Source organism: Myodes glareolus, chromosome 3 (assembly GCF_982192425.1).
Source record: "Myodes glareolus chromosome 3, mMyoGla1.1, whole genome shotgun sequence".
NCBI lineage: Eukaryota > Metazoa > Chordata > Mammalia > Rodentia > Cricetidae > Myodes > Myodes glareolus.
Window position 1 is genome coordinate 22,960,731 of NC_142028.1, and position 7,727 is coordinate 22,968,457.

The window sequence follows — 7,727 nt, forward strand, 5'->3', positions numbered from 1 at the left end:
ATTCTGCATAGTTACTTATAAAGTGTTTCTGCATTTCACATCACAGTAGGAAGTTCTACCAGGACAAAACAAACACTAGCTCAGAACAAACGGCTCCATCTTCCCAAACCTAGTTTTTCTTTGTATCTGGCTTCTTGCTTTTGGGAACCAGGAACACATTGCCCTCTCTGGTCTGCTGCAGAAAGTACTTACTAGGAGAGTAAGGGTTTTCAGCCTCATCACTTAACATGCTGAAGACTTCAAGATGCAAGGTGCTGCTCTGCCTCTTCAGGAGATGAAGGTTTCTGTTGTTTTCTCCCTTTTCTCTAAGTAGCTTTTCTTGCTCATCTTTTAAGTGGCCTAGGTCTTGTTCCAGTTCTACCATGTTCTCCAGTTTCCTTTTTCTACAATTCTGAGTGGCGACTTTATTTTTACCTCACCTGCGTATATCTCGGATTAATGCAAACTGAGCTTCATTGAATTGCTCCTTGAACATCATTTCATTGAAGTCATCAACAGGGAGGTTAATGATTTTTTTCAACAGGGAATGGGATACGGAGAGCTTTTGCCCTAAGCTCCTCTCTCGTGAGATGAGCCTCCAAGCGGCTTGAATGTTTGTCTTTTGTGAATGAGACTTTTTGATAGACAGGACTCATAGGCCTTTCTTTTGCTGTTGTATTTTCACAATGCCGATCATGCACAGGAACACGGTGCCCTTGAGCTGGTGACAGAAACTGCACCGGACCCCCAAAAAGAATGACTGACGGCGGCGGCAGAGGAAGGCATGCTGCTACCGCCACTGGGCTCTGCTACAAAAGCAGAATAAAACTCACCACCAAAATCTGTGTTTAATGTGGGATTTGAATCTAAGGAGTTGAGCTGGCTGGCATATTCTGTGGAGAGGATACTGCTGAAAGAATCTTCAAAACCGTGAAGGAAATGGGGACTGCAGCTGCCCATTTCTTTATCCAGCGGGGATATGGAGGGGTAGAAACGGTAATTACTGTCAATTTCTGTCAGGTTGGCTTCTGGACTGGGAACAGTGGAAGTCTCAACCAACAGCTTGTTTTCAGTATTAAGACACTGTAACTCGGGAATGAAATGTAGCTCCTGCCAAACAGCTCCATGTCCTGTTGCATGCTGTCTAGATCAGTGGCTGTCTCCAGAGAGCTGTCCAGTGACTAAGCCTGGTCCAGACTGCTGAAGACTGGGCTTTCCACGTGGCTGGGGATCTCCAGGGCGAGTGACTCATGGTTACCAATTAATGGGATTCTCTGCCAAAAGTTGCATGCAATCTTCAAAGTACAGGGCATCTGGTTTGGAAATGTGGGAATAGCTGACAGGTCCACTACTGTTTGTTGAGATGTGTTGGGCTGGCTGAACTGGAAGGAATTCTCCTGCCTTTTCACCCAGTTGTAGCTGAGTGAAAAAGGCCTTCTCCTATTCCTTTTGGAGTTGCTCCTGTCTCTCCTTTTCAAGTTTTTTCTGTTTTTTCAGCTCATTGTCCTTTTGTTGCTGACTGAAGTGAAACACTTCTCAGTTTACCCAGAGATCTATGTCTTGCCTCCAAAGGATGTCAATCAAATCCATATCCTGCTGGGACTGTAGTCCTGTTGGTGGCAACTCCAAGTCTATCATGCTGAGAACGGACTGGACGCTGCACTGGAGAAACCCGGCAGCGAAGCTACGAAGCTAGGCTGGCTGGTGCAGCGGCGGCAATGGCAATGGCAACTCAAGCGAGCTGCAATATTGTTATTAACCTGAGTTATTTTTGTCTGCTAACCACCACGGATTCTAATTAGAAAACTATATAGCTCAACAAAGCAAATTGATTATATGCTAAGTAAGTGTTAAGTAGTATAAAATGTTTAAATACATGCAACATTTGACCCTAAAGAACCACATTTCACTTAGTGTAATAAGAAAATAGAAATAAAACAAGATTCGGAATATACTTAATGCTAAGTATGTATCCAAAACTGAACATTCAGTGAGACTACACTGAAAACAGAATTTCCTCCAGTCTGAAATAATCATAGGCAGTTCCATAGAGGACAGAATTAGATTTAATTTTTCTTAAAGATTTACATTTGTTTATATGTAGACCACATGCATTAGGATCTCAAGGAAGCCAGAAGAGGGTGTCAGATCCTGTGGAGTTACAAGTGTTTGGTTGCCATCGGTGGGTTCTGAGAATGTAACGTGTGGTGGTTATTCTTCATTGTCAACTTGAGTATGTCTGAAATGAACTACAAATCAGAAATGGAGGGCACACTTATGAGAGATTTTTGCTTGGTTTGAAATGGGCAAATCCACTTCTAATCAGGACTGTTAAATCAGGAAAACATATGCATTTAATTTGGATGTTGCTGGGCCACACCTTCTGCTGGAAGCCCATAGGCAGAGGCTGTGTGATTGTTCCTGACCACCCAGACCCAAAATAATAGCATAGAAACTGTATTATTACAACACTACTTGGCCTATTAGCTCATGCTTCTTACTTGCTAGCTCTTGTATCTTAAATTAACCCATTTCTATTAATATATGTATTGCCACATGGTTGTGGCCTATGGGTAAAGTTCCAACTGGCATCTGGCTTCCTGCATCAGGCAAATTGTTTCCAGTGTCCAGACTCTGTCTTCTGTGGCTACATGTTTTCTCTTTGACTCCATCTACTCTCTCCACCTCTATCTGTTTGGAATTTCCGCCTTGACCTATTCTTTGTTACAATAGGCCCAAAGCAGCTTCTTTATTAACCAATGATATTCACAGCATACAGAGGGGAATCCCACATGAGAAGCCTATACAAGTACATGAAAGAAGGAAGCTTTTACTCTAAGCCTGCTAGCTCTAGCCTTGCTAGTGGTTCCATTTATTCACTGACATTAAAGTCTACTTCTTCACGATTCCAGTGTCCACCAAAGACCAGCTGAGACATCCAACCTTATGGACTGCCAACATTGGATTTTTGGACTTTTCATTCATAGCCAGGAATTGTTGGATTTGTTGGACCATAGCCTGTAAGTCATTCTAATATATCCCCTTTCTACATATATAGAAAGAGAGAATCATACTATAAGTTCTGCGGCTCTAGAGAACGCTGACTAATACAGAGCTAATGTCCTCCTCTACAGTGACAAGTGCTCTGAACCCCTGAGCCATGGCTTCATTACCTAGAGTTGGATTTCCAAACAATTATTTAAAATATCCAATGGGTGAAGGAAAAAAAGAAGGCTATCAGAAGAAATTCAACATAAACTGTCACAATTCTTTAAGATGTCTCCAAAAAAAGTTACCCACATGAGTCTTATTCTTCTTCACACCCTCATCTATTTATATTTGCTAACACCACATACTAATCTCCCCTGCCCCATGGTTAGGAAACGTTGGCGAAACTGGACAAGAAAAGCTGTTACTGGGGTGTTTGCACTATAAATATGAATGCACTTCCTGAACACTCTTTTTAACAAAAACAAGCATCCTGTTTAATTAATGTTATTTGAACATTTCTTAAGCCCCAAATAGCTAAGTATTAATGCATTACTGCTGAAATTGTTTTTGATGAATATAAGTAAAATGAAAAAAGAAATCTTAAGAAATTCTTGACAACCAACAAAGCTCCACAGAAGATATATAACAGAATTCTTTAGCCTGAAGATGAAGATAAACACAGCCATGAGGTCACTGTTTGAAAATGGTTAAGAAATGAATGGGGAGGAAACAATATTGCTAAATGAAGATAATTAATACACAACTTTTAATAATAGCATGAAAGTCAATGCTTTTCATTCCCCAATCAAAGAAAACACACTGGCAGATTAGATTAAAAGATAAGACCTATCTATTTGGTGCAAGAAACATACCTCAAGATCAAAGACAGACACTACTTTAGGGTAAAAGTTTGGAAAATTGCAACCTCCCCCATCCTTCAACTTTAAAAATTAATTTTTAGGACATTTCAGAATTTTTAAGCAGTATATATAAAGAGTGAGATTATTCAGTGTTGTAATGGATGCATTTTAATTTTTGAGGAGAGGAATTCCATACTGTTTTCCATAACAACCATGTTAGTTTTTATTCCCACCAAGGTGGGCAGTTTTCCTTTAGTTCATATTCTCAACATATTCATCTCTTCTCTTGTTTGGTAATTGGCAGAGGGCCAGGCTTGATTACTAGACTATTGCATTGGGAAATATGGCAATACTTTTTTTTTTTAGAATAGTAGATATCTGAGTCAGAGAGTAGTGGCACACACCTTTAATGTCAGCACTCAAGAGGCAGAAACAGGGGGGCCTAGTGTCCCGCGAACATGGCGCCGACGCCTCTGCCTGCTTCTGGCCTCGGGAAATAGAGAGACACAGAAAACGTGGCCCATGGCTGCTGTGGCGAGCCCGAGGAAGAGGTGATGAGTCGGAGAAGTCAGGTCCGGAGTCCGCATTGTGTAACCTGTGCCTGGAAGCGCATGATGCGGTGGGAAGCAGCACTGCCGCCCGGCGAGGGGCATCCGGGATGAGCGAAGCCAAGGGGCGGCCCCTTCCACTTCTTCGGAAGTCGGGAAAGGCTTTGAGACATAGGACGGCCTCAGATGTTTCACATAAAGCGTTTTCCAAGGCTTCCTTGCCGGCTCCCGGTTGGCTCTCCTGCGCTGTGAGAACGCATGGAGATCTTTCATGTTCTTTGGGTGTGTGGCGCGCGCTTTTCGACTATTTTATTTCTACTATACGAAGCTGTAGTCATTGCAAGTAATTCCCTTGCGCTCTTTACGTAGTAATTTGTCATCAAACCTGGTCTCTCTTCACCACAGACTTTTTATGTACTTACAGGTTGGGGGTTGGATTTTGAGTAACTGGAAAGGAACTACAAGGGGGTTTTCCATCCCAATTGATTTAGGTTTTAGAAATATTTTTTTCTCAGATTATGTCCTAAACGCTGCATCCCAGATCTCAGCTTACAATAAACACTGCGATTGTTTATATGCACAGGTTTTATATGCACCATTCTTTCACCAAATTCAACAGAAATATAATATCACCTACTGCATTGTTTTTGGCTGCAAAAGTGGAAGAACAGGCTCGAAAGCTTGAACATGTTATCAAAGTAGCACACGCTTGTCTTCACACCCTAGAACCACTGCTGGATACAAAATGTGATGCTTACCTTCAGCAGACTCAAGAACTGGTTTTACTTGAAACCATAATGCTACAAACACTGGGTTTTGAGATCACCATTGAACACCCACACACAGATGTAGTGAAATGCACCCAGTTAGTAAGAGCAAGCAAGGATTTGGCACAGACATCCTATTTCATGGCTACCAACAGTTTGCATCTTACGACCTTCTGTCTTCAGTACAAACCCACGGTGATAGCATGTGTATGCATTCATTTGGCTTGCAAATGGTCCAATTGGGAGATCCCTGTGTCCACTGATGGAAAGCACTGGTGGGAATATGTGGACCCTACAGTTACCCTAGAGCTGCTAGATGAGCTAACACATGAGTTTCTACAAATATTGGAGAAAACGCCTAGTAGGTTGAAGAGGATTCGAAACTGAAGGGCTATGGCTAAGAAACCAAAAGTAGATGGACAAGTATCAGAGACACCACTGCTTGGTTCATCTTTGGTCCAGAATTCCCTTTTAGTAGATAGTGTCACTGGTGTGCCTGCCAACCCAAGTTTCCAGAAACCTTCAACGTCAACGTTCCCTGCTCCAATACCTCTAAATTCAGGAAATACTTCTGTTCAAGACAGCCGTGCATCTGAATATTTATCAGTGCTGGCAGCAGGAATGCCCAGCACCTCATACAGTTTGTCGTCACACCAAGAATGGCCTCAACATCCAGATATCAGCCAGGACAGACCCAGGATACACACAGAAGCAGGAGACTACTCTCTCTGGGAGCCAGTACATCAGCTTCCAGCAGGGTCCTTCTATGACGCTGCATTCAGGATTACATCACAGGCCAGACAAAGTTGCTGATCATTCATCAGCTAAGCAAGAATACGCTCACAAATCCGGGAGCAGTAAGCACCATGGGCCTGTTCCTGCTGTTCCTGGAGTAGTTCCTCAGAAAATGTCTTTAGATAAGTACAGAGAAAAGCGGAAGCTGGAAACCCTGGACCTGGACACACGGGATCATTACATAGCTGCCCATGCAGAGCAGCAGCACAAACATGGGCCGGCAGTCGCAGGCAGTTCTGTCACTTCTCCCATTAAAATGAAACTGCCCATCACCAACTCTGACAAACCTGAGAAACACATGGCAGAAAAAAGGGAAAAGAGTGGATCACTGAAGTTATGGATACCCATCCCGCCCCCTGATAAAGGTCCCAGTAAAGAGGAGCTGAAGATGAAGATCAAAGTGTCCTCAGAAAGACACAGCTCTTCAGATGAAGGCAGTGGGAAGAGCAAGCACTCGAGCCCACACATCAGCAGAGACCACAAGGAGAAGCACAAGGAACATCCTGCCAACCGCCACCACAGCAGCCACAAGCATTTGCACATGCACAGCGGAGGTGTTAAGCATGCTGCTGATGGGATGCTACCTACTGTGCTGAGGAGTCCTGTGGGCCTGGGCATCTCCTCCAGCTCCAGTGCAAGGAAGAAGCTGCATATCAACGATGCCTCCCACAACCACCACTCCAAAATGAGCAAAAGTTCCAAAAGTTCAGGTAGTTCATCTAGTTCTTCCTCTGTTAAGCAGTATCTGTCCTCTCACAGCTCTGTTTTTAACCATCCCTTACCCCCTCCTCCCCCTGTCACATACCAGGTGGGCTACGGACATCTCAGCACCCTCGTGAAACTGGACAAGAAACCAGTGGAGCCCCACGGTCCTGAGGCCAATCACGAGTACAGTACAAGCAGCCAGCATTTGGGCTACAAAGACACATTCGACATGCTGGACTCATGCTGGACTCAAATGTAATCATTTGTTTAGGTCAACTTTTCCTTTGCTTTTTAATTTAAAAATGGTTGGAATGGAAAATTTCCTCCTGGTCCAGCAGTGGTGCCACTGCCTCCATATTTGTAAGTGCTGCTTTTTCCTTCATTCTGAAAAGAAGAGATGCTAGTAAACAAGTCTATCTCCACATACGATAGTGTTACCAGTACTGTAAACGCATGGAAGATGCAGCTAAGAACATTAGGATGAATGGCTGGCTGCTGCTAGGAATCTAAGCTGCCTCAAGCTTTTGTTATTTATAATTTGAATACTGTAGCTGTTTTTTGTTGTTGCTTGGCTTTGAATGAGTGTCAATTGTTTTTCTTTTGTGTATTTATACTTGTATGTATGGTTTGCATGTCTCAGTGATAAAGGGATAAAACAGAATACTGACAACTGTTTACAAGGAAGTGGAGAAAAATGTACATACATTTTTGTATGTTTAGATATTACCATAAATACTCAGGATCGGAGCTGCTTGTAAGTATAACAATATACAAAATAACTTTATTTTCTCTCGTCAGAGTCCATCACTAATCTAAAACACAAGTGGCACTTTTTTATGTTAACCTTAAACTCTAGGCCTTACTGGAAGCCGCTGAGGGGATACTTCACTACTAGACGGGATGCGGTGCCACGGGTGGTCCTTAACACTGGGAAGCTCTCAGTGTGCCTTCAGAGGTTCTGACCAGATTGGCTGCAGAGTCAGCCCCTAAGTTCTGAAGGCTTGAAGAGGAAAAAATAATAATAAAGTTTACATACACTTGATGTGAAGTGCATTTACATGTTTGTTGGCTTGTTGCAGTGC

At 42.9% G+C, this 7,727-nt stretch overlaps 2 pseudogenes across 1 annotated transcript; one reads left to right on the plus strand and one right to left on the minus strand.

The window, feature by feature from the left end:
* Window positions 1–1,617, minus strand: part of LOC148122582 (nuclear factor erythroid 2-related factor 2 pseudogene) — a 1,696-nt pseudogene extending 79 nt beyond the window's left edge.
* Window positions 1,618–4,536: 2,919 nt separating this feature from the next.
* On the plus strand, window positions 4,537–6,904 carry LOC148122583 (cyclin-T2 pseudogene; annotated as a pseudogene). Its single transcript, XR_015737594.1, has 2 exons — window positions 4,537–4,660; window positions 4,962–6,904. The product of XR_015737594.1 is annotated as a cyclin-T2 pseudogene (transcript).
* Window positions 6,905–7,727: the final 823 nt, after the last annotated feature.